Here is a 27,760-nt window from a genome sequence, read left to right as displayed (position 1 = left end):
GAGGCTCGTGTAAGAGATAACATTAATCACAAAAAAAAAACTGACACATCAAACATATAATAAAGGGAGTGGGAGACAAGATTGGGACAGAGAGAGGGAAGCACACAAGTCCAACAGTAGAGAACAGGGACATCGGGAGATCTGTGGGAGGGAGAGGGCTAGGGGGGGGGGAGGCATGGGAAGGGGGAGGGGGCTGGGAGAGGTATAAAACACATGCACATTGCTAGGACTTCCAGGAAAGAAGTCGGCATTTCAAAAAAGTGGATCTGGGGTGAATTAACGGGGGTAGAAAAGATGAAGGTTTTGGATGGGGGAAGATAAGAGATGGTGGTGAACAGCTGTTTTAAAGACCTGGAGGGAGGATTGGGATTGAAGAGAGTGAGGAAGTTTGTTCCAGAGGCTGGAGAAAAGAGGAATGAAAGAGTGGAGGTGAGCAGAGAGTCTTGATTTTGGCAGTTTCACCATAAGAGGGTTGCTGGCAGATCTTGTGTGACTTGAAGGAATATTTGGGGGACAGAGCACAGACAGAGCTGGGGGAGCTAGGCCGGAGAGGAGTCGGTAGAAGACAGAAAGACCACCAACCTGCCTGCGGTGAGTGAGTGAAAGGCCCTCGGAGTTAGCTTCATCGCGGGAGATTCCAATGATTCTGAAAGCTTTGGTTTCAACAGCATAAAGCCGAGCTAGGTGTGAGACAGGAGCACCAGCCCAGAGGGGAGAACAGTATTCCATTGAGCTACGGATGAAAGCCTTGTATGTGGTGAGGAGCTCAGGTGTGCCAAGGAAGGACTTCACACGACGGAGGATGCCCAATCGGCGACTGGCTATGGAGGCCAGCTTGGAAATGTGGGTTTCTCAGGAAAGATCATGGCAGATAGTGAGACCCAAAAGCTTGAGTGACAGAACTTCTTGGAGAGGATTGTTCAGAAAGTAGATGGGAGGGTTGTCCAGTCGGTCTTTTCGGAGAGACATCGTAAGAGTGTGAGATTTGTCAGGATTGAAAGACATGTTCCACTTGTTTGTCCAGTCTGTGATTTTGTCCAGGTCTGCAGAGAGTGAGGAGGCTGCAGACTGCCGATCTAAGGGATGATGTATGGAGCGGCAGAGAGTGGAGTCATCAGCAAAGAAATAGAGAGGATTTTCAAGAGAGTCGAAGAGATCATTGATGAAGACCAGAAAAAGCACAGGGCCCAGAACCCTGCCTTGGGGAACTCCAGCCTGAACAGGAAGGGGAGATGAGAGTAATCCATTCAGGGCCACACGTTGACTACGACCAGAGAGGAAGTCCGCCAGCCATGCGTGGAGATTTCCATGGATACCATAGGAGGAGAGTTTGGTGAGCAGAGCAAGATGCCAGACTGTATCGAAGGCATGTGATTTGTCAAGGGAGACAGCTCCGATTTCTTGTTTGGCATTGAGGACTTCCATCCATTGTTGAGACAGCAGAAGCAGCATGTCCAGAGTAGAATGAACTGGTCTGAATCCAAATTGATGATCAGAGATAAAGCCATTGGGGAAGAGGAAGGATTTGATATCAGAAGCGATGATGGATTCCATGACCTTGCTGATTATTGGGAGCAGGCTGATTGGTCTGTTGTTTCAAGTATCTGTTTTTTCACCATTTTTGTGTAAAGCAGTAATGTTGGCTGATTTCCAAGCGGATGGCAGATGACATTGAGCAAAAGGGAGGGTGAAGAGAACAGAGAGAGGGTGAGATAGAGTGGCAGAGCAGGATTTTAGGACCCCTGGGCTGATGCCATCTGGTCCAGTTGCAGATTCAGTCGAGGTTTGACAAAAACTTCTCCACCTTGTCAGGAGAGAGGGACACAGAGTCCAGGAGCAGCTGGGTTCGACTGGGTAAGGTGGGTACAGAGAGAGATGGGTTTGGGACACAATATTTTGAGGCAAACACAGAGTTGAGGCATTCGGCTTTTTAACATGCGGTCTCAGCTGTGTATCCATTTGAGGTAAGGGAGTGAATGGAAGGGGAACAAACACCAGAAACAGATTTGACCAGATGCCACCAGGATTTGGAGGAGGGAGACAGGTTTGAGAGTTCAGTTTTGAGAGTGGAGAGATATTGTTTCCTGGCTCTGCTGACGGTGGACACACACTTGTTCCGAGCTTTGTGAAAGGAACTGAGATTGCCTTCAGTTGGATGAGCCTTCCATGAGGCAAAGGCAAGTTGTTTCAGGGCAACTGCTACACCACAAGCTTCAGTGTACCATGGACGGGAGGAAGGGTAAGACAACTGAAGACGAGATGGGATAAATCTGTGTATGAGAGAAAGAGAGAGAGCAGTTTCCTTTGGAAGAATTCCCAGGAAGAGTTTATATCAGAAGCAGTAGAGATCGGAGACCAGTCCAGCTGATTTATGGCTGCTTGAAGACGATGACAGTCAGCCTGAGTGAAATGCCAGACTCATCGGTGCTGATGAGGCTCTGAAAATGGCCAGAGAGATGTCCACTTCAACAAGCAAATGATCAGAAGAACCGATTGCAGCAGAAGAAGAGCAGCAGACATTTGCAGGGAAGTTTGTCAAAACCAAGTCTGGAAGAGGGGATACTCCATTGACTGAGATCCGGGTCGGGAAATTGACAGATTGTGTCAGTCCCACTTACACCAGGCTTCTTCCAACCAATTTCCGACTTCACCTTTTATCTCATCCTACCATACTCTTCAAACATCCTTTTTCATCAATATACTCCTGACCTTCTTTTGTCCTCGCCAAGATTTTCTCATTTTCCACTTCCCCACCATGTTTCATCTGCACAATGAACACGGGGCCTCACCAATGGCACTCTATTCTCATGCACAGTGTATTCTTTCTAAGAAAAAATACCTTGAGTTATTAATGATCTGTTTTAATTCTTCAACCTCCTTTGTTCATGGACATGATGGTGGCGTTAACAGTGAAGACGATGGACTGGCCTGTGAGGGTTTGTGATCCAATTCCTAATTTAATTGAACAGTATAACATATTGACATTCAAAGCTTCTGAAAACCGAGTGTACTGTCAGAGGTATTATTACATCACTGAAGTTGTCAGTAAAAAGCTATCTGGCCCATAAATGACCTTCTGGGAGGGGATAATCTGGATACCACTCATGGTCTTGTCCACATGCGGTGCAGGACCACAATGTGGTTGGATTAATGCCCCCAGGGCTGCTCATCACATGGATGGTCTCTTTCCACCAGAGCAAAGCGACATTCACCCCGGTGCGATGCTCTTCCAGACCATTACCCAACAAATATCTCCCTGCCTGTGCCCCTAATTTGTCCTCCAGTTTTCACAGCCTGTGCCCCAATTGACCCTCCATTTTCCTCTCTCATCCATCCATTCGCTCTTCAAGTTAATTCATTATTTCTTCCAACCTCACTCCCAAATCACTTTTCATCTCATTCATTTCATTCTTTTGTTCATCTATTTTATTTTCAAACCTCACCCATTGTGTTCTCATCTCCCTTTTACTCTCATCCATTTTGTTTTCCAAATCGTCTTCATTTCTATTTATTTTCTCACCCATATTATATTATAATTTCACCCATATTACATATATATACAGACTTGGCATTTAACATGGCATATTTTTTTTTCTTGACTTGGGTTTACTTTCTGAACTCGGTATATCAATCTGGTGAGTTTCTTTTATGCTTCGGTGATTTCTTTGTTAAAAGAACCATGTCACTGATTGTCTGTCCCAGCAAGAAGTCAATAACAGGATTATATCACAGGTGGCGTGACAAAATGTACGGACAGGTACATTTGACAATTGGCTTCACAATCGGGTATATAAGGGTTGTTACATTCTGTATTAGTGGTAAACAACTGTTGCACGTCTACAAAAGTTATTGCCGCTTCCCCTGGAGATGGTCCGTCAACTCGACAATGCTGTTTGTCATTTAGTGGTGGCTTTACGAAATTCCGGCATGAAACAGCATGCTATTGCTCAGCAGTATGGCATCACCCAAGGTCAGGTGTCAAAGATCCTGAAACGAAATGTTCAGAGGGATGTCCCTACTCCAATACCGAGGTCAGTACGTCCCCGCAGAACCACAAGGAGGGATGATCGCCAGCTGCACCGGTTAGTCCGCAATGGCCGTACCAAGTCAGCTAATCGGCTTCGGGCTGAGTGGCAGCAACTGACAAATGTGCCTGTATCCAGAAGGCTAGTCAACCAACGACTGGTTCAAGCAGGCTATCGTGCCAGGCGTCCCCTGAGAAAGCCACGCCTGACCAGGCAACACCGCCAGCGTCGATTGCAGTGGGCCAGAGAGCACCGTCAACGGCAGCCAGGACACTGGAATCACGTGATCTTCAGTGACAAGTCTAGGTTTCTGGTCTATCGTCAATATGGCTGTGTCCGAGTGCGCAGACAAGTGCATGAAGCCTACAACGAAGATTGTATAGTGCCAAGAGTCCATGCTGGAGGTGGTGGGGTGACCGTTTCGGCTGCTTTTCATGCAGGGGGCAAAACTGACCTGGTTGTTCTGAATGGAAACCTGAACCAGTTCAAGCACAGGGCCATTCTGAAAGAAACATTGCTTCCATTTGTTCATGCAGCCTATCGAGGAAACTTTGTCTTCCAAGATGACAATGCACGGCCTCATCATGCTCGCATGATCCAACACTTTCTTGCTGACCGTGGTGTAGAGCATATGGAGTGGCCTGCCATGTCCCCGGATATGAATCAGATAGAGAACTTGTGGGCAGAATTAACGCGTCAAATCGACAAGTTGGACCAGCAGCCTGCCTCTGTGCGTGAATTGTAGCAGGCTATTGTAACTGCATGGCAAGCGATTCCTGTCCAAACCTTGGCAAATCTCGTGAACAGCATGCCTCAATGTGTACGTGCTCTCCTGAATGCTCGTGAGGGTTACACGAAGTACTGAACTGTAATTTTACTGTCTGTAATCCCAGTCGTAATTTAACTTTTGTTTTTGTTAAAAAGATTTTTTGGCTAATGTGCAAAATAAAGAGATACTTCTGGAAAACGTACAGAAGTTTAACACAGTACTGTCCGTGAATTGAGTTCCATATCAGTTTACATCACTTTCAAGGATCAATTTACTTGCTTCAAAATGTCAAATGTGGTTTTTGTTTCTTTTAAAGGTCACATTAACAAAATATAGAATAATTTCAACATAATTCCAATGAACCTTTGGTTCTAAGTTATCTTGAAAAGTAAGTTCACCCCCACAAAAAAAATATTCCATATTAAATGCCAAGTCTGTATATGAATAATATCTCTTCATATGCTCACCCATCTTATTCATGTCTCCCTTCATTTGTTCACCCATCTCATTCATTTTATTATTCATTTGTCTTAAATTTTTTAACTTGGCCTGGATGGCCATCGCATCCGTTTTCTGGCTCGCCCGCTCAGGAATGCTGGAGGTTCCTACCCTGGGATCCTCACTAGCCCCCACTCCCGGCTCACTTCCTTCATCCTCGCGGTATCTTCGTGCCGCCAAATCTTGCACATCCGCCATCAATTAACACCGATGCTGGACGGATGGACTGAAATGGCTTTGACTCCCTCAAACTGCATCAATTATAGCGGACTTGCACACATGCGGTTGTGAGGAGAAACACAACAACCTGAAAGCTCTTGTAAAACCATTGGGTTCATTCTCGAATACAACAAAACAGGGAAGATTGAATCCGACGGCGGTGAACCCGACGGCAGGATTGGAGAAGGGGAAAAAATGGGAAACGGGTAACAAGTAATCAATAAGTAAGTACATGCAATGACATAAAGTCAATCAAGAGAAATATAAGGCTCCTCACTCCAGATGCGTTCACAGATGGGGAAAGAGAACAATAACAAGAACAAGTGACTTCTCTCTTATCTCCAGGAGTTGAAAGGTCTAAGGAGGAGGGATGAGGGGTGGGGGGGGGGCGGGTTGGTGGGGAGGGGGGTGGGGGGGGGGGGGTTGGCAGCGAAGCAGCCACGGACAGGCAGGACAAGCAGGCCATGACATGGTGATAAGGGATGGTGAGGAGGCGTTGATGAAGCGGGCAGGACAATGAACAGAAAGCACACAGACAAGAACCGCCGCAGGGCGAAGGCAGGCAGGACATCTCCTGCAAAAGCTCTCCTCTCAGCGCACTCTAGAAACCCTCACTTGCACTTTCCAAATTCTCCTCCGAGCACCTGTGCGACACAGGCTCCTCCCCTCACTCTCCTGACACTCTCTACCCTTTCAGGCGCCCATAGCTCCGCCCTCATGAACAGACGTTTGTCACTCTGCCCCCCCCCCCCATCCCCTTTCTCCTAAACCTGGCAGAGCCTCACCATGATGTGTATCGCTCTCCCCTGCTATTCTATTACCACCTGGTGGATTACAAAAGGTTTTACACACGTTTGACGAACCTTAAACCCTCGATAATTATTACAATGCACCACTCTCCATATGGTGCACATTCAAACAAGACAATCCTTAAGCTGACATGTCCCCGCTTATTACATCAATATTAGCGAACTAATCGTACACAGACCATGCTACTCAATACATTTCTATCTGTTCTAAGGTGATCTCGATCCTCTCACACACCCACAACCAATACTTATGCTTACCTAAAATGAGGGCACTGAACATAAAAAGTGCGATTGTTATATGATGGTAAAACATATATGCATATAAATACCAAAAGTAAAATCTGACCTTCTTTATTCTAGCCTCATATTCATCTTTTGATCTCAAATCCAAATTTCTTGACGATGTAGCACTAAGTAGATGGTCTTCATTGAATACATACATGGTCTTCAATCTGCGTCGTCAACTTGGTGCGAGCCAACTCTTCTGTTTTTGAAGGTTTTTTTTTTCTTTTATCCAATATTGTTGCCAGACCACGTGAGCGATGACATCATAAATTTATATTCTCTAATATAATTCTTGCATAGATCACGCTCAATAAATTTCAAACTCATCAGACTTAGCGTTGTCCCTGTCGAATTATGACGTCATAATTATGGCACCAATGATGTCATCATTAAGAACACCTATTCCGCATATGGAGTTCTTTACAATGAGCCACGTTTAAATTTTTTACACAGAGCGGTTTTGGAGATATAGAGGTGCAACATTTTTTGCTTTTTCCAAGATGGCGCCTGTACCACATGACCTACGACGTCATGATTATCATTAAAATATTTTAAAGGAGGAGGCGCTCCCATGGTGAAAATTTCGTGTCAATCGGACCAACAGTTGTAGAGAAAAAGAATTCATAATGATCGGATAAGTGTTGTATTTGTCGAATTATAAAAATAATAATAATTCATTTATTTTGTATAGCGCTTTTCATGAAGCCCAAAGGCGCTTTGACAGAGTGCAAAACATAATGCATAACAAAACATGAAAACAACAATTGCAAAAAGACAAGAATCAATAGGGAAATATTTAAAGCCAAAGGAGGGAGAAGGAGAAGTGATAGTCAGGGGTTAAATGCTGTGGGTTGAATGTTGAATGCAGTGCTGAACAGGTGGGTCTTGAGTGATGTTTTGAATGTGGTGAGTGAGGAGGAGTCTCTGATGGTGTGAGGTAGTGAGTTCCAGAGGGTGGGAGCAGCGATGTCAAAGGCCCTGTCCCCCCAGGATCTGAATTTGGTCCGGATGGGGGGGGTCAGGAGGTTGGTACCAGCAGAGCGGAGGTTGCGGGTGGGAGTGTGTCTGGAGAGGAGGTCAGCCAGGTAGGATGGGGCCAGGTTATGGAGGGCTTTGTAGGTCAAGAGGAGGATTTTGTACTGGATTCTCTGGGAGATGGGGAGCCAGTGAAGCTTGTAAAGGACGGGGGTGATGTGGTCACGGGTCCGGGAATGGGTGAGTAGACGGGCAGCGGAGTTCTGAATGTATTGGAGTTTATTGGTGATTGTTGTGGGTGAACCATAGAGGAGGCTATTGTGTCGAGATCGAAGACCTCAAGGGAAGGAAGAAGAAGAAGAATCAGAGGAAGAAGAGCAACAATGTTTAATAAAATCGATTATATACACACGTGTGGAGCGAGGCTCGAGAATGTACCGCCTACACGCAGCGGACAATTCCTCAAGACACTCGCTGAAAAATAAGTGGAAAGGCATTTCATTTATAGCAAAATATTAGACAAGAATCTGCGCTAAAGACATAGCACTACTGGGCAATAAGGACAACACCTCCCATTGTCCCGTCCTATAGAAGGTCAAATTTAGACAACAAGATGTAAGCATAATGATAGGCTACGCTTTTTTTGGCTATCTATCTAAACATATCAGACCCGAGCGCAGGCCGAAGTAAATATTCTTATACACTAGGCTAAATGGTAGATGAAGATTGGATACGTCCTTGGTTTAGGAGACATACTAAACACTACGAAGATATATAATTAATTATTCCCTTTGTGAAGGAGGCGTTTGGATGACATCTTTTCCTGTACGTGGGTCGAGAGCATTTTATCTACTGTTTGGCACATTCATTCAAGGACTAATTTACTAGGCTAAGGATCCACCCTGCACGTTGAGCCTCGAAACCACATTTTGTCCACTCACCTCTGCCTGCAGTTGAGTTCAAATCAGTTTCCAGAAGCACGATATATAATTTCAGATGTTATACTCAATTGAGTCATGGGGCTAAAACCCTAATGGCTGACAGTTCCTTCCTTTGTCTTTACAAGACAACTCCTTGGAAAGACACCAAATTCATCAATTAGTTACATGCCAGGCACGACATAGCGTCACGTATACTCAAAGAGAGAGATACCGGCCCTAACTGGCCGTCTAACATTCAACGCATAAATTGTTAGCCATGATTCGCGACGACGGCGCCTGGTTTAAGAGATTGCTGCCGCCCGCCAGATTCCGAATCCACCCTCGCTGCGGCATAGGTGCGACCCAGTTGCCAGCCAGATTAAAGGGCCCTCTTTATGCAAGTGAGGTCCTCGCGAATCAGGGCAAACAATCGACGTTAAATGCCATCAAGCCCTGTGAATGTGATTTGCTGGGTGGTGTAAATAATTTTTAAAAGAACGTACACTTTCTAAATCACAGGTTAAATCATCCCAACTAAAATCATAATCATTATCAGAATCCCAAGCATCAAATAGGTTCATCGATCACCCCATATACTCCTTCCTTTTCTGCCAACAACATATCCAAAACCACTTGATTCTGCATCACCATCGTTTGCATATGCATTAATTCGTTTTCCAATTGTAGTTCTGCGATTCAGGTTTCGTTTCCAATTCGTTCCATTACTAATGCGAGACTATCTATTTGCCAATCATTCATAATACATAAGAGGCGTTAGCCAGTACACGCAAGGGATTTTCAACACAAGTATTACAATCATCACAAACATCGATGCAGGCATCAGCCAGTAGCCAGTTCCCACATGGGATTAACACAAGTATCACAGTCATCATCACAAAATTTAATACAAAATTCTGAAGCGCTGGTCACATCTGCCTTGTTGAAGGACCCATTCAGATCGACGGCCTCTGTGGTCAAGATCATGGTTTTCCACCGGCGATTTCTTCATCGTCCATCCTGAAAAATACTTTCTTACACACACCATGATCAATTCCTAGCCCCCCGTCCCACTAATTGGCATTTAGTTACCTTATCTCTCAGATGGTTGGCTTATTCATAGCCGCATTTCCTGTGTCGTGTCTGGAAATTCAAATGCCATATTTACTTTCACTAATTTCCGAAAATACCTTCCTTTTAATCATCTTCCCTACATCAAATAATACATGATTTACCAAATTTACCTTGGGAAAAATGGATCCCAGATAACAAGTCCCTCCCCACTGTTCGGGTAGGTATGGATATGCTTTATTTCCGCAAATAAACATTACTCCATGGGGTGGGATAAGGGCCGAGGCCATGCATTTACTGATCTCAACGCGGGTGGCGCTTGGTGTCCCCCAAGATATGGTTAGCTTGGTTACGTTATGCTGGGCTTGGTCATCTATGGTTATTACAAGGGGGTCTTCCTTTTCTCTCCCTCTGCCCACCATAACTGGCAGACAGACAATGGCGAGCCATAAGCCCCAAAATGACATTGCACGAACCCTTTCAATACCTGTCTAAACCTACTGCCATTTAACGACGCTTCCCAGATGACGGCTCCCCTACACTATTCTGGCACAAAATTGTTGCATCCCACAGATGCCACGATTATTTGAACAAACTCATTTTCCTAATCCACCCTTTCAATTTTCATTTCAATTTAAAGTCAATCCAATGTCCTCTTTTAGCATCCCATGCACCTGTTGCAGACACCTGTTTTAGCCTGAAGCGGTATATTAAACTAAATGTGATTGCCACCCCTAACAGGCGGTGGTGCAGCATCCTCGATCTGTGGTGGTGCGTTTGAGGTGTCTGTGTTTGTGGGTATGGCCAACTTACAATGTGTGGCATGTACCCAGGACGACTTGCCCTCACCAAAACACCGCTGTTGGTGTGATCAGAAGAACTTGGTATGGCCCCGTCCAACTTTGTTCGAGCGCAGTCTTACGGGTGAAATGCTTCACCAGCACGTAATCTCCTGCCTCGACGGTGTGGATAGGCTTGCTTGTTGGCTCCGGTAGGGCCTCCCGAACGCGTTCATGTATGCTGCGTGCCACATGGGATAGACCTATGCAAAACTTTAAAAACATGTCATCCATGATAGGTAATTCAAGGGCTGCCATATCCACTGGCGCTGATACCGTTGACATATAGCGCACGAGCGACAGACCATGGTAACCACAGTCGAAAGGCCTGGTGCTGCCCAGGTGGAAGTGACCTGCCTCATCACCTCACCCCCCTATGGCACACATGGCCATTTGGATGCGCCATGCGTGCCAACCATGGCAATAAAGCTCGCGGTGCCACGGGTTTGTCATTAATCGTCCACATTTGTCCTTCTGCGGGGCACTGGGCTCCCAATTTAATCCAATTTTTGATGTTCTACGTTTGAGGCTGCGGCTTGTAATTGTATTACATCGAACTCTGTAGGTGCGGATGTCGGAACGTCTGTCTTGAGGTGCCAAATTAATTATGAACCCTTCATTGTTGTCCAACACATGGACCGTTCGGTGTTCAACATTGTATCGACGCCTTACTGGCGTTTTCCGCAGTCGGTCCATCATCCATGTACGACAGTACCCTGCCATTCCCAAAAATCGCAACGAACACACTAACTCTTCACTGTTATCCTTCACTTCACTTCAAAATTTCACTGCTATCCTATCAATACCTGGACAATTTTTTCCTTTCCTTCCTAGATACGCGAATTTCACATCAGTATAAACCCACTGGAAAAATTATCTGAAAAATAACTAGCCTCCCAAAACCATTTCCCTGCAAGAGCGGGGTTAGCCTTGCGGTCCACATGACAATCTTTTTTATTTTGCTCTATCACCTCCCTTTGAGCAATAATTTAATTGGTGTGATTCCCATATACCCACTCCTGGTGGAGTTCTGTTCACCTGGTCTGCAGAGCCGTGATCCAATCTTCACCAGCCCCCAATCACCTTCTTATCACAAAACAACAGTCCATAACTAACCATAACTAACTGCAATAACAACAGTCCACAACAGTCCACAACAGTCCATAGTTCTTTATTTCCCGTCTTTTCCATCAACTTTTATAATCTTTTCCCCTCCCTTTCTTAGCAAACCTTGCAAAGTCACTTGTCATTGACAAATGATCCATTTAATTCGACTTTCCTTTAACATCTTCGCACTTTCCATGACCTTCTTCACACTTACTTTAAACCTTTTCTTCAGACACAAACCACATGAGTTATGAATACAATTTCCCCTTCCAGGCACGTGTCTAGTCACTCACAAAGTGTCCATAAGACAACGTCATCATATTCCACAGAACTCCACCACTCTATTAAATCCTAAGCATACCCAATGGGCAATCCACGAAAAAATCAAAGCATTTTCAGTCCCCCTTTTTCCCATATACTAGTCAATGTAAGTCAGCCAAACATAAACAGAGAGGTTCCAGCGAGTTGTGACCTCCATAACTCTAAACAACTCCGCTGGCACCTTTTAAAACAAACTTTCCCAGTCACTTACTAAAATAAAGTGCAGCTCTTGTCCGTAGATATACGTTAACCAAGGTTACATGAGACTTGACAACAATAGAATTTGGCTACCTACAGAGAAAGTACCTGCACAACACATTTACAAACCAATTCGTCCCCTCGTATTAGGGAACGTCACAAATGTTCCACCACAATTTACAGCAGGTGACCACCCACCTGCCTTCTGTCGAAGTCCAGTTCAATTTCCATTCACAGACAGACAGACAGACGAACCCCCAACGTACTAACAGGATGGTCTCACAGAGGCCATTCCATTCAAATCTGTAGGCTGCCACGATTCTTCCCGCCAGGACACACCATCATAGTCCCCATAGTCACACGACACGTCAGCAGACACAGTGAATGACATTCAACATCATAACAAACGCCGCAGAAACTGCTCCTCCTTGATCCATATCTGCAGACGCAGTCAGACACACCCAGTTGGACAGACAGACTGGCTCCACATTACAACTGCAAACATCCGAAATGACAACAGCTAACACCAAATATTTATTGTCCCCCTTTCAGGGAAGTCAAATCAACCACCATTAAAGCACAAAACAGAAAACGACCATATACTCAGAGTATATGCCATATACTCAGAGTGAGACCCGAAAATCAAGCAGACAGACCGACAATCGAACCTGTCTTTCGACACTGCCGAACGACAAGTTCGCAGACACTGAGGGAGTGACATTCGACCCCCAGTAGATACCGCGGACACCGCTTTGGTCCGCACCAGCAACTCCCTCAAAATCAGTGTTCAGAGACATGACTCCATAGACAGCCAGAAAGCCAGACAAATACGGACACACACACACAGAGATTAATATATTTTTACAGATTAATATACAGAGATTAATAGATTAATATAAACAATTAATATATTGTCCACATTCATCTTGGTCAACCCAACCCATTCTGGCTCTCCCCAAGAGCTCTGTGTCCGGACAGACAGACAGATAAACGGACCGGTGAAACCATAACCATCCATTCTTCCGATTGGACTCACGTCAGCATCACATGTCATTTTTGCCTTCATTCGACGCATTCTGCCATCCCAAATCGGCCAAATACAAGCCCCGGCCATGCCGTTGAATAAACACCCTGTCGGTCGACAGCCTATTATTTTTGACTTTCACTCCCATTCTCCCTTGCTACATCTGGAGAGCCGTTAATGTGGGGATGTAATTGAACACTTGTTTTAAAGCCCTGTCCACACATGCTCTCCATAACATTCTCATTATTCCCTGCCAATTTTACTCATCCGGATTGCCCAACGCCCGTAGGCAATTTGGGGAATCCCTTGTCAGTCAATGACACACATCAATGACACACACACAATAAACACAAATACACGCTGCAATGACAGATCATTCATTCCCTTATACACAAATACCATGTGACTGACCTTTCATTCTCCATACAATACAGTATAAATTCATGCACACTCATGCACACTCCAATCCTACTTACCTGTGAACTCTAACACATCCAGTGCGTAGCTTAACTTAAAATACTCATTATTCTACCTTTCTTGGGCTAGTCCCTCCTGGTAGTCCTAAGATCGGGTCGCCCCCCGATTCCTAACCTTAAACGCAGTTCTCACGCCGGAGTAACTTAATACCTATTATCTATCACCCACATATGGGTCTACCTGCTTCCCACGCAGGAAGCTTACCTCCTTATCCCGGGCGCCCTGTATAATCGATTCATTACCCACTGCTGCTCTGGTTTAAACTAAATTTGGTTCGGAATGCAAGCCAAGTTGTACAGCCGACAGAGGTCCACACGTCCAAGCAAGGCGGGAGGCTTCAATTTCGAGGTGCAAAAATGCGTACCCACCAAATTAGATGCCGGCAGGCCTCCTTTCCGACCTGGAACGTGAGGATCCACCTCGTCTGCACACCTGGATGTATCCCACTTCTGACACCAAAATTGTCGAGATCGAAGACCTCAAGGGAAGGAAGAAGAAGAAGAATCAGAGGAAGAAGAGCAACAATGTTTAATAAAATCGATTATATACACACGTGTGGAGCGAGGCTCGAGAATGTACCGCCTACACGCAGCGGACAATTCCTCAAGACACTCGCTGAAAAATAAGTGGAAAGGCATTTCATTTATAGCAAAATATTAGACAAGAATCTGCGCTAAAGACATAGCACTACTGGGCAATAAGGACAACACCTCCCATTGTCCCATCCTATAGAAGGTCAAATTTAGACAACAAGATGTAAGCATAATGATAGGCTACGCTTTTTTTGGCTATCTATCTAAACATATCAGACCCGAGCGCAGGCCGAAGTAAATATTCTTATACACTAGGCTAAATGGTAGATGAAGATTGGATACGTCCTTGGTTTAGGAGACATACTAAACACTACGAAGATATATAATTAATTATTCCCTTTGTGAAGGAGGCGTTTGGATGACATCTTTTCCTGGACGTGGGTCGAGAGCATTTTATCTACTGTTTGGCACATTCATTCAAGGACTAATTTACTAGGCTAAGGATCCACCCTGCACGTTGAGCCTCGAAACCACATTTTGTCCACTCACCTCTGCCTGCAGTTGAGTTCAAATCAGTTTCCAGAAGCACGATATATAATTTCAGATGTTATACTCAATTGAGTCATGGGGCTAAAACCCTAATGGCTGACAATTGCAGTAGTCCAGACGGGAGGTGATGAAGGCGTGGATGAGGGTTTCTGCAGCCATGGAGGAGAGGGATGAGCGGAGACGGGCGATGTTTTTCAGGTGAAAGAAGGCTGTCTTTGTGATCTGTTTAGTGTATTTGTCGAAGGAGAGGGTTTGGTCAAAGATGACGCCAAGATTCCGGATGAGAGGGGAGGTGGATACTGGGATACCGTCGATGTTGAGGGCAAAGTTATGGGTGGATTTTGTGAGCGTTTTGGGGCCAATGATGATTATTTCAGATTTATCACAGTTAAGTTTGAGGAAGTTGATTTGAAGCCAGGATTTTATTTCAGAGATGCAGTTTGTCAGGATAGAGTGGGTGTCGGTGGAGACGGACTTGGTGGAGATGAAAAGCTGGATGTCATCGGCGAAGCAGTGGAATTGGAGACCATGACGGCGGATTAAGTGACCGAGGGGGGACAGGTAAAGGATGAAGAGGAGGGGGCCAAGAACTGAACCTTGGGGGACACCTTGGGGGAGGGGAGCAGTGTGGGATTTGCAGTTATTGATGGAGATGAACTGGCGTCTGTCAGAGAGGTATGATTTAATCCAAGAGAGGGCAGTGCCGGTAACGTTAAAGGTGGATTCAAGTCGGGTGAGGAGGATGGTGTGATCGATGGTGTCAAAGGCAGCGCTGAGGTCGAGGAGGACGAGAATGTTGAGGTTGCCAGCGTCAGAGGAGAGGAGAAGGTCGTTGGTGATTTTGAGGAGAGCAGTTTCAGTACTGTGGTTGGAGCGGAATCCGGATTGGAATGTTTCATACAGGTTATTGGCAGAGAGGTGATATTTGAGTTGAGTGGCTACAGCACGTTCCAAAACTTTCGACAGAAAGTGTAGGTTGGAGATGGGTCTGAAGTTGTTTAGGGTGTCAGGGTTTAGACCAGGTTTTTTTAGAATGGGGGTAACAGCAGCAATTTTGAGGGATGGTGGGACGATGCCTGTAGACAGGGAGGAGTTTATTGTTGCAATGATAAGTGGAGAGAGAGCAGGGAGGGAGGCCTTGACAAAGCTGGAGGGGATGGGGTCAAGAGTGCAGGTGGCAGTTTTCATTCCTATGAGGAGTTCAGAGAGGTCAGTAGGGGAGACCGGGGAGAATTGAGACAGGGGATGGCAGGCCAAGGGGGGGCAGGTGGTTGGAGGGGGAGCGGGTGCGGCGGTGGTCAAGCTGTTGTAGATGTTGTCAATTTTGCGTTGGAAGAAAGAAAGGAAGGAGATGCAGTTGTCTACTGTGAATGACTGGGTGGTGGTGTCCAGGGGGCGGAGGAGTTTGTTTATTGTCGAGAAGAGTGCTTTTGGGTTTCCGGAGCCAGAGTGGATAATTTGAGAGTAGTAGGTGGAGCGGGCACGGGAGAGAGCATCTTTGTAGTGTTGTAGGTGGTCCTTGTAGGCTTGGGAGTGAACTGTGAGACCTGTTTTATTGCGGTGTCTTTCAAGTTGGCGAGCACGAGTTTTCATCAGGCGGAGTTCAGGGGTAAACCAGGGAGCAGAATGGGTGGAAGAAACTGTTTTGGTTTTTACAGGCGCAAGCTGGTCAAGGCAGGAGGAGAGAGTGTGGTTGTAGTAGTCAGTGAGGTCGGAAGGGGTGTGGAGGTCAATGAAGGGAGAAGTGGACATTTTTTCAGAGAGAGTGGATGAGAATGAGGTAGGTGAAAGAGCGTTTAGCTTACGGAAGTTGATTGTGCGATAATGTCTTGGTGTTGGGGTGGGGATGTTGATGGTCATAGTGATGGCTAAGTGGTCAGAGAGGGTGAGGTCGGAGCCAGAGAGATGGTGCAAAATTAATCCAGTGGAGCAGACAAGGTCCAAAATGTGACCACGGATATGCGTAGGAAAGTTGACATGTTGAGTGAGATTAAAGCAAGTGAGTAAATCAGTGAAGTCAGTGGTTATTGTGGAGTCAGTGGAGTCCATGTGGATATTGAAATCACCAAGGAGGAGGATTGAGGGGGAGAGGGAACATAGCTGGGTCAGAAAGTAGGAGAAGTCAGACAGGAATAATGGGTGTGGTTTGGGAGGGCGGTAGACGACAGCCATGACTGACTGCGTGCGACCAGAGAGTTTAAAAGCCAGGTGTTCAAAGGATGAGGATGAGGCGATGGGGATGAGGCTGGTCCTGATGTCTTGACGGTGGATAACGGCAATTCCACCACCTCGGCCCTCCGAGCGTGGTTTATTGACGTAGGAATATCCATTGGGTGTGGTGAGGTTGAGCGTGTAGTAGTCCAGTGGTTGTTGCCAGGTTTCGGTGAGACAGAGAAAGTCCAGTTTGTTATCCAGCATGTAGTCGTTGAGGATGAGGCATTTGTTGTTGAGGGACCGGGTGTTGAACAGGGTGAGCTTGATGTTGTTTTGAACAGCGGGGATGAATTCAGGTGATTTAGCCAGGGTTCGCAGGCAGGAGGTGCGATTTTGTGCGTTGCCGTGATTAGGTGCGCTGGGACGATGAGTGGGAGTGCGCTGAGCCGACCAGAGGACGGGGATGGAGTGACCTGATTGTACATATACAAACTTACGACCGGAGCCACGGTGAATGTAAAATGGCGTGAATTATGGCGTTATAATGAAGGCACTGATGACATCATCATTAACATATCTTATTCCCCATGGAGAGTAGTTGAAAATGAGCCAAGTCTCAATTTTTTTCCATAGAATGGTTTCAGAGATACAGTCGTGGCCAAAAATATTGGCACCCTTGCACTTTTTACAAATAACTCACAATTTTTCTAAAAATAAGTTGAAATTGACAAAAGTATTTGGTCTGCACAATTCTTTATTTCACTGTTAATGTTACAGAACCTTTGTTTTTTATGCGGAACTGAATATGTCCTTTTAAATCAGAAAATAAAAAGAAATGGTATTATCAAGAAATTATCTTCATCGGATGAAGTTTTGTACTTGTCGAATTATGACGTCATAATGGAGGCACCTATGACATCATCATTAACATGTTATTCCCCATGGAGAGTTCTTTGCAATGAGCCATGTTTCAATTTTTTCTATGCAGCACTTTCGGAGAAATAGAGGTGCAAACTTTTTGGTTTTTCCAAGATGGCGCCAGTACCACGTGACATATGACGTCATAATTATCATTAAACAATTCTACAAGAGGATGTGCATGTCAATCAGACCAACGGTTGCAGAGAAAATCATATTTATTCTGTGTGGACAAACAAATGACAGACAGACAAACCCCTCTTCCCCTCCCACACCCCCACTCATGCTCAAGCAGTGCAGCAGGCAGGTATGCTACAAGGCTGTGAAGACCAACGGAAATTGGTCCGGGTCCACTATTCGTGAAGATCGGGTGCTTTATTCTCGTCCAGATTGGGTTGGGTGGGAATAAGGGGGATGGTAGGGGACCACATCCTTGACTTTTTTTCCCAGAGCCCCGGAATCACTCAGACCGCCCCTGTATAAGATTACAAAGTGATGATAGAAAAATGGCATCGATGATGGCAAAAGGCAGTGTAAGATGAAGAACACGCATATATTTGAGGCTCGCCAGTTTCGTGTTCCCCTCTGAGCACTTCACTGAGGATGGCTGATGCCAGGTTCAAATCCTATGTACTGTGTTAATTTGTCCATTATCGACTAATATCCTTCTGATTTATTTTACTTTTTTTTTTTTATCCTTCTGATTTATGTAAAAGTAGTCTTCACCAAATCCAAATTGATTCATTGTTGTCATGCATGCAACCTCTCCACCAAGTTTCGTCAGAATCCGTACACAACTTGTTGAGATGTCTGTCTTCGACAAACATATAGACAAACAGATAGGGGTGAATATTTAACCTTTGGTGGCAAAGGTAAACCTCAATTTTTTCACAGACTATACACCTTTTTGGGAATTCAAATACATAATGTCATCTATCTAGTACTAAGTAGGTGGTCACAAGATATACTTCAAAACACTTCTGGTGATGCAGACGAAAAATGCATTTTAAATATACCAAGAAAATTGTACAATTATTCCGAACACTTTATTGTCCACACCTGTGAAGTCTTTAACGATAGGTATAATCCTTTTTTTTTAGAGAATCACATCCACTGTGTTTGGAATGTTTCAGAAGGAAAGTTTCCATCTTGGGATGAAAGAGTTGATTGATTGTTGGACAAATTGCATTGAATAGTAAAACAAGGAAAAGAGCTATCAGAGATTGCAAACCCTCGCCAGGATGTATTTTTAGTGGTTTTTAAGGCTTTTGTGTTAAAACAAATATGGCGACCGAACCACGTGACCGATGACGTCATCATTAATTTTTTTTGTCCCCCGTCGCACCGCGGAGCGAAAGGGGGACTATGGTTTTCCCCTCCGTCCGTGTGTCCGTCCGTCCGTGCGTGTGTGCGGGCCTGTGTGCATGCGTGCGTAAGCGAAGGACCGCATTCGAATTTGGTGTGTGGGTGCAACCCACGTCAAAATCCAAGATGGCCGCCACCATGTATGTCTGATGCCATGTATGTCTGAACCTTGTGAGCGGGATATCTTTAAAAATAAGCGAAGTACCAACTTCTAATGTAGTGTGTGGGTGTATCTACGCATAAGGAAGAACGCCATTGGAAATTGGGTCGCCACGTCAAAATACAAGATGGCCGCCGCCATGTATGTCTGAACCTTGTGAGTGAAATATCATATCATAGCATGTTTTCTGCGTCTTCCACTTTGTCAACTCGCATCACTTCCCCGACGGGGGACCTAGGCGTAACGCTTGTTCTAAACTAATTTATTCCTAGATTATGCTCAAGAAATTATCTTGATCGGATGAAGTTTTGTACTAGTCGAATTATGACGTCATAATGGAGGCACCTATGACATCACCATTAACATATTTTATTCCCCATGGAGAGTTCTTTACAATGAGCCATGTCTCAAATTTTTCTATTCAGTGCTTTCAGAGATATAGAGGTGCAATATTTTTCGGTTTTTCCGAGATGGCGGCCGAACCTCGTGCGCAATGACGTCATCATAATTTTTTTTCTCCACCAGTTTATGTCGACATGGCGCTCAAGAAATTTCATCTTGATCGGATGAAGTTTTGTACTTGTCGAATTATGACGTCAAAATGGAGGCACCTATGACATCATCATTAATACGTTTTATTCCCCATGGAGAGTTCTTTACAATGAGCCATGTCATTTTTTTCTATTCAGCGCTTTCTGTGATGTAGAGGTGCAAAGTTTTTCGAATTTTCCAAGATCGTGGCTGAACCACGTGACATATGACGTCATAATTATCATAAAAAATTATACACGTGGAGTTGCACTTATGGTGATCATTTCCTGTGAATCGGACCAACGGTTGCAGAGAAAATCATATTTATTCTGTGCGGACAAACAGACAAACAAACAGACTCGAATGCAATACCCTCCACTGTCGAGGGTAATTATTTAGAATGAGATTGCATTAATTATTTGTCAATGGAGCAACCAAAAGATGTAGTTTGGGGTACAAATTTTTTCGGGGGGGACAATCTTCGTATAACCTGAATGATTTTGGTAAAATCAGGGCAACGAGAAATGATATTTTAAACCGTGACTGACTTTGAAATGAATGGTTTTATGAGTCGTTATTGCTTGTTATCTTTTTCTCTCTGCAGATTCTTTGCAGTTTTACACACATCACCACCTCGGCAAAGAACCAGAAACCTTCCTTAAAATGCTGGAAGAGATATTGAAGAAACATTCTTTCTAGTTCATTGAAAATTAATAACAATAGGTAGCGCAATGGTTAAAGGGTCCATTCTGAGTACTAGCGTGACTCAGCGCGCTCCGCACGCCTCACCACACGTCGTTTCAGAGGGGTAGGCATCTTTGACGATGGCTGCTTTCTCAGGGTGTGAGGGATGGTGGGAATGGTGGGTGGGGGTTTGTGGTGGTGAGAATTTATGTGGGGGTTAGAGTGGCCAAAATTGGGTCTTCAGGGACTTTTGGGTCTTCAAGGTATTTTGAGTCTTTGGGGTCTTTTGGTTCCTCTGGGTCTTTAAGGGTCTTTGTGGTATTTTGGTTCTTTGGAGTCTTTAAGGGTCTTTTGGATCTTTGGGGTCTTTAATGGTCTTCAGGGTGTTTTGGGTCTTCAGGGTGTTTTGGATCTCCAGGGTGTTTTGGGTCTTCAGGGTCTTTTGGGTCTTCAGGGTGTTTTGGGTCTTCAGGGTGTTTTGGGTCTTCAAGTTGTTTTGGGTCTTCAAGGTGTTTTGGGTCTTTTGGGTGTTTTGGGTCTTCAGGATGTTTTGGGTCTTCAAAGTATTTTGGGTCTTTTGGGGGTTTTGGGTCTTCAGGGGCTTTTGGGTCTTCAGAGTCTTTTGGTTCCTCTGAGTCTTTAAGGATCTTTGGGGTATTTTGGGTTTTCTGGGTCTTTCAGGTATTTTGTGTGTTTTGGGTCTTCTGGTTATTTTGGGTCTTTTGGGTCCTTTGGGTCTTTAAGGGTATTTTGGGTATTCAGGGTCTTTAAGGTTATTTTGGGTCTTCATTGTATTTTGAGTCTTTGCAGTTTTTAAGGGTATTTGGGGTCTTCAGAGGTCTTGGTGGTCTTAAGGGTCTTGGGGGACTTAAAGGGTCGTCAAAGGTTTGAGGGGGTCTCAGCAGTCTAAATGGTCAAACGGTATATTCCAATAGTACATAATTAAGAAAGAGTTGACGGATTGTGTTTTGGGTCGTAATTTTATTTGAAGAAGAAGAAGACGTCTTGGTCACAAATAAACATACAAACATCACCAGACACGTTTGCTCTATTATAATAAGATGTGATGTCGGCGGTTTAAACCTCGGCCGAATCCTACCAAAGAGTTTGAAAATGGAACATACTGCTTCCTTGCTTGATGTTCAGCATTTAAAGAGGATAGAACACGAACTAAACAATTATTGTGCAGGCTTAATGGGTCCCATGGCCTCATCCTTCATTGAAGTTCCTGATAAGGGAATTCATATTTATTATATTTAAAATATGTACTGGATTTCTGGTAAGTTTGAAATTGGTGTTGTACAGGGCTGGAAAATTGGAGGAAAATTTATTGATGGAGCACCCTCAAGTGTTCTAAACATTGCAGCTTATAAGTTTCAGATCACCTTAAAAGTGATCACCTTATAAGTTGCAGATCACCTTAAAAGTGATCACCTTATAAGTTGCAGATCACCTTAAAAGTGATCACCTTATAAGTTGCAGATCACCTTAAAAGTGATCACCTTATAAGTTGCAGATCACCTTAAAAGTGATCACCTTATAAGTTGCAGATCACCTTAAAAGTGATCACCTTATAAGTTGCAGATCACCTTAAAAGTGATCACCTTATAAGTTGCAGATCACCTTAAAAGTGATCACCTTATAAGTTGCAGGTCACCTTAAAAGTGATCACCTTATAAGTTGCAGATCACCTTAAAAGTGAGCACCTTATAAGTTGCAGATCACCTTAAAAGTGATCACCTTAAAAGTGATCACCTTATAAGTTTCAGATCACCTTAAAAGTGATCACCTTATAAGTTGCAGATCACCTTAAAAGTGATCACCTTATAAGTTGCAGATCACCTTAAAAGTGATCACCTTATAAGTTGCAGATCACCTTAAAAGTGATCATTTTGATGAGTATCTGAAACAGGGCCAAAGCTCCTTTGCTAATTCAGCTTTGACGCAAGTGGAGTTTCATCTCAAACACATTGAGGTCATTGACAAAGTCTCGGCATGTGCAAATCCTCACAGTGATATGCTGAGTTTATTCATGATGAAAACTATATTTAAAGGTCAGGTGACATCAATAACCCATTTGTTATGAACAAAGTAAGCCTGGAAGCTTTAAAAGACAACAATAAAAATGTCATGAGGTGAACAAACATCGTAGTTGAAATGAAATTGAAAAAGCTGCTTGAAAGAATCTTTGCAGTGAGAGAGTGAGAGACCTTGACAACCCAGTTCAACATGACACGACCCTTTTTGAAGCCTCCAGACACTAATCTTACATTGGATTCGCACATGTCCAGGATTAATTCTGAGCCAAGCTTATGGGCCAAAGTTACTCTCCAGTGCGGTGTGGGAGTAACAACAAAGAGACGAACCCAGAGATTACATGGCTGGAAGTGATTATGGAGATTTTTTAGAAAAGCAATGGAAGCTGGGTACATAACAGTTTTAATTGTTCATCATTTTATATACATTTGACCTCAACTATAACATTATCATTGTATAATGTGTGTGTCGGCAAACTCAAAACAGCTTCCCACAAAAATGATGGAAGGAAAAACAATTCCTGCAAAATAAATAAATGGGAAATGTGATGATTGTTGAAGTGAAAACCCCCATTCCACAAGGTAATGCTCAATAGGCATGTTCAGATGTTTTGTTTTTGTTTCCCTGATCGAGTAGCTGTTGGTATATCTCCAGTATCGTCTAAAATAGTTTTTTTTTTCAGGCTCCAACATAAGAAAGTTAGAAGTTTCGAATGCTGCATCGGCTTCTCCTGTCACGGATTATGTGAGATAACAGGAATTATGTGAGGGTGAAATTTATGAACTGACTTCAACAATGAATTATTATATAAGAACCAATCTAGCCTTAGACCTGGAACTTGTTTCCACCAGAACCTTTCTATCATCAAACCTGACTTTGCAGACTGGAACCAGGAATGTTTGTTTAGCATAACAATAATTCTGTACAATGCATGTCAGTGTATGTCAATGAACATTCAGTACCTGGTGCACAAGGAAGTGACTCGTTATTCTTCTCCTCAACCCCAAAACAACCCTTCGTTCACGAATCACCTCCCGTAACTCTTAATCCCTCATCACCAATGCAATCACCTTTTGATCCTTCATTCCTGATCTGACTGAGCCCCTTCAAACTTTCAGCCAGCTCAACAATAGTTACAATTCCCCTTTCCACCATCATAACACTCTTCCACAGAGGAAGTGTTGATGTGGGAAACATCGGCTTTACTTCGCATCCATTGCATGGCGATTACCACACCTTTATCAACACTTAGTCGATAAACCTACAATTGGAATTGTCCACCCACACTAACTCACACTGGCCTTGATAAAGTCGAGTAATATTGCATTGTCTAAGTTTTATTAAGTGTTTTATTAAGTGTCGAAAAGATAACCGTCTCCAAACTTCCACCAATTAAGATTTTCATTCTTTCTCTCCAAATGAGTTGATAGTTGAATGACCAAAAAGGTTCCTCTTTCTCCTCCTCCTTCTCCTGAGTCCAGGTGACCCCATACCATTAAGCAACTGGGACAATTTGTGGTGGTTTATTTCGAAGGGACAATTCTCAAACTTATTTGTAACATTTTTGAACTTTATGCATTTGCAGAAATACTTAATCCCTTGATTTATTTTTCACTAAATCTACAGGTCTGCATGTTTGAAAGATAGACTGCTTTTTGGTACTTGCTATTAACCATTACAAATGATTTCTTAAAGATAAACATTGCACCTTTCAGTTGATTTTATGGGAAAGTTCGAGATTTTTATATTGGGATTTGCACATAAATGGGGAATTTACGGTATTGTACTCAGCACATGGGCAATAAAGGGACTGGCAGAGATACCTGCCCACTGACAATGTTGCATCTTCTTCTTCATAATTATACTGGAATTTGTTTGCTGCATTGCCTCTCTATTAAACAACATTGTGGTGAAGAGCTTCTCAACAAACTCAGTAATCTGCGGGATATTTGCCAGCATTGCTGCATTTTTCCAGTGGAGTGTTTCAATAACAATGCGGATCGGGAAACACATTTGTGACGGCCATTGGCATTGTTGGCAAGAGGAAAATGAACTTGTTCCTCACTAGGATGGGACCAGAAACATGGACGTTATTTAATAAACCTTGTTTAGTATGAGACATGTTATCAGAAGATGTACGATCAGGACTGGATTCACAATGGCTCCAATGTCATTTTGGTGCCAGGCCCATAATCAGAAGGGCCTTAATGACAAAGATAGATTTTTTTTGTTTACACATTTCGATACGTTTAGATAAAGAATATGTGTGGAATTTAACGTCACTATTTAAAATATATACTATTTAAATGGGAAAACACTATCATTTCCTGACGTGTGACATCACAACAGTTAATGGCGAACATTCCAATTTCGAGTGTGTCCAATCAAAACGGGCATGACCATGAGGGTTTAATGGAACAATTAACGGTAATTCTTGGGTGGTTAATACTGAAACAAGAGAAAAAGGAATGGATGACCAGGCTGGATGCGGGACTGGCGGAAACAAAGGAGGAGAAGGGCTAAGTGCGTGGGGCAGGCTGGCATGGAGGAAACTAGAATGGCACTCTGTGGACAGAATACCTGTGCCACTGTGCCAGGCTGAACAGTTTATTCTGTATCCCACTGATAGGCCGGATTCGGACCTGAACCAAAATCGAATCGGCTTGTTCTTATCACCTCACCAACTCGTCTGCCAAGTTTAGTCATAACTCGTCCATAACTTTTTTAAATATCATGTTAAATATAGCGCTTTTCGCCCGAACTCTCAATGGTCAGGAATCTATTGAAAATTAAATAATTATCGTGTCGGAATCCACATTCAGATCTTCAACAAAATCGAATCGATTAGTCCTTGTCACACACACAATCTGTCCACCAAGTTTCGGTCGAATCCGTCCACAACTTTGAGATATCCTGCTACGTATCGTTTTTGGCCCTATCTCCCAATGGTGAAGAATCATTTTTAGCCGCGTCGCAGACGCTGGTCATAGAGTGCCCTCTGCTGTTGTTGTTGTTGTTCTTCTTGTTCTTCTTCTACTTGTTCTTGCAGAGAAGACAAAACCTCAAAGCTCCACCCATTCTGGGAACCATAGCTCCACCCATTCTGGGAGAGCCTTCATATAAACAAATATCCACCATTTTATTAACTCGCATAGCTTTGAGGCCTGTTTTGTAGGCCCGTGGTGTCTTCCTCTCTCACACAGTTTTATTTCAAATCAAATTCGATATATCATTTCATTTTTCACAGTCGCTAACATCGTTTTAGACTCGGTTGAAAAAAAACGGGAAGAAAATCCAATGAAAGTTGCCCTATATAGAACGAAATTAATTCTCAAAGGCCTGTAACTTCAAGTCCATTGAGATCTTTTTTTTTTAAATCGCGGCATGGTCAGTCATACACCGCCCGAAATAAGAGACGGGAAAATGCCGAGATATATATATTTTGTTTAAATCGCGGCATGGTCAGTCATACACCGCCTGAAATAACAGACGGGAAAATGCCGAGATATATTAAAAATTCGTCCATTTGATGACAATCGTCACGATGAAATATTTAATTTATACGTCGTCAAAATAATGTGGAGAGAGGAGCATAGCTTCGTTCACGTGTCGCCACACACGGGAAATTGCCGAGATATATATTTTTTTAATCGCGGCATGGTCAGTCATACACCGCCTGAAATAACAGACGGGAAAATGCCGAGATATATTAAAATTTCGTCGCCACACACGCGAAATTGCCGAGATATATTTTCACTTTGCACAAAAATAACATCAAGTAATCGAATCAATAGGAATGTCCTGTGCGTATAACATCGACGTTATAGGCACAGCTGCATCTAGGCATTGTGTAACATCGACGCGGCTTTTGTTTTAATTAAAACTTTTTGTACTTGTTTAAATTCTAGTCGTCGGATCCGAATCCGGATCTTCATCAAAATCTAATCACTTCGTCCTTGTCACATACACTACCTCTCTGCCAAATTCCGTCCAAATCCATCCATAACTTTTTGAGATATCTTGTTCACAAACAAACAAAGGAACAGACAGGGGTGAAAACATATAACCTCCATCCACCTCCGGTGTTAAAAATGTATACGGGATGGACAGACGTAAAGGCAGACATAAAGGCTGTATGAGTAATAACATGTGGGCTGGACTGGCGGAGCCAAGGGATGGGCAGACATGACTTTGTGGAAGATTTGACATGTGTATCGGTGAAGCATCGGGGATGTGGCATGCGTGCAGGACACACTGCACATGATAACGACCATTCAGGCCAGGGGTAAAGCAGAAGGGGTACCGGATAACCCACTATTAAGGTAAAAAAAACCATGGTAGATAGAGAGTAAAAATAAAAGCAAACCATAGCAGGAGACCGAGTTGACAGATGGATTGTTTATAGAGCCGGAACGCGAGAGTTTAGTATTTAAAACGGAGCCCTAAAAGACTTATTCAACTGGGCCAGGAAATTAAAAGGGGAATTAGATCAGGCTTTGGCAGCAGAGGTTGAGGTTCGTGATTCGAGCAGGACAACTTTTGTGATTCGTGAAGATTGAGAACTTTTGTGCTTGGCGCGCGTGTGATGACGGAGATGACACAAAATGGTGCGAGATTCGGAGGGATACAAGGCGATACAACGAACAGGATTATGGGATATATGGACATAATGACTTCAAAAGGCGAATAAAAAAGGCACCAAACCAACAACAATTATGTATATTTCAACGAGACATGCAGTCGTGGCCAAAAATATTGGCACCCTTGCACTTTTTTCAAGTAACTCACAATTTTCTCTAAAAAATAAGTTGAAATTGACAAAAGTATTTGTCCTCCATAATTCTTTATTTCCCTGTTAATATTACAGAATCTTTGTTTTTGATTCAGAACTGAATAGAATGTATCCTTTTGAATCAGAAAATAAAAAGAAATGGCATTGACAAAATTATTGACACCCTCGACTTAATATTTGGTATCACAGCCTTTGGACAAAATAACTGCAGTCAAGGGCGTTGTATAGCCATGAATGAGCTTTCTACACCTCTCTACTGGCAGTTTGGCCCACTCTTCTTGTGCAAACTGCTCCAGTTCTCCCAGATTTGAAGGGTGCCGGTCCCAACTGCTGTTTTCAGATCTCCTCACAGGTGATCAATGGGATTTAGATGTGGACTCATTGCTGGCCACTTCAGAACAGTCCAGCGTTTTGTCTTGAACCATTCCTGGGTGCTTTCTGAAGTGTTTGGGGTCATTGTCCTCCTGCAAAACCCATGACCTTCGACGGAGACCCGGCTTTCT

General features: G+C 43.7%; 1 protein-coding gene across 2 annotated transcripts in view; it reads left to right on the top strand.

The window, feature by feature from the left end:
- The window catches only part of LOC144891035 (uncharacterized), a 134,351-nt gene that overhangs the window by 63,786 nt on the left and 42,805 nt on the right, over positions 1-27,760 (top strand). The gene's annotated exons all lie outside the window — the stretch shown is intronic.

The sequence above is a fragment of the Myxine glutinosa genome, chromosome 2, assembly GCF_964187855.1.
Source record: "Myxine glutinosa chromosome 2, kmMyxGlut1.1, whole genome shotgun sequence".
Lineage (NCBI taxonomy): Eukaryota > Metazoa > Chordata > Myxini > Myxiniformes > Myxinidae > Myxine > Myxine glutinosa.
This window is presented reverse-complemented; position numbering and strand designations above follow the sequence as displayed.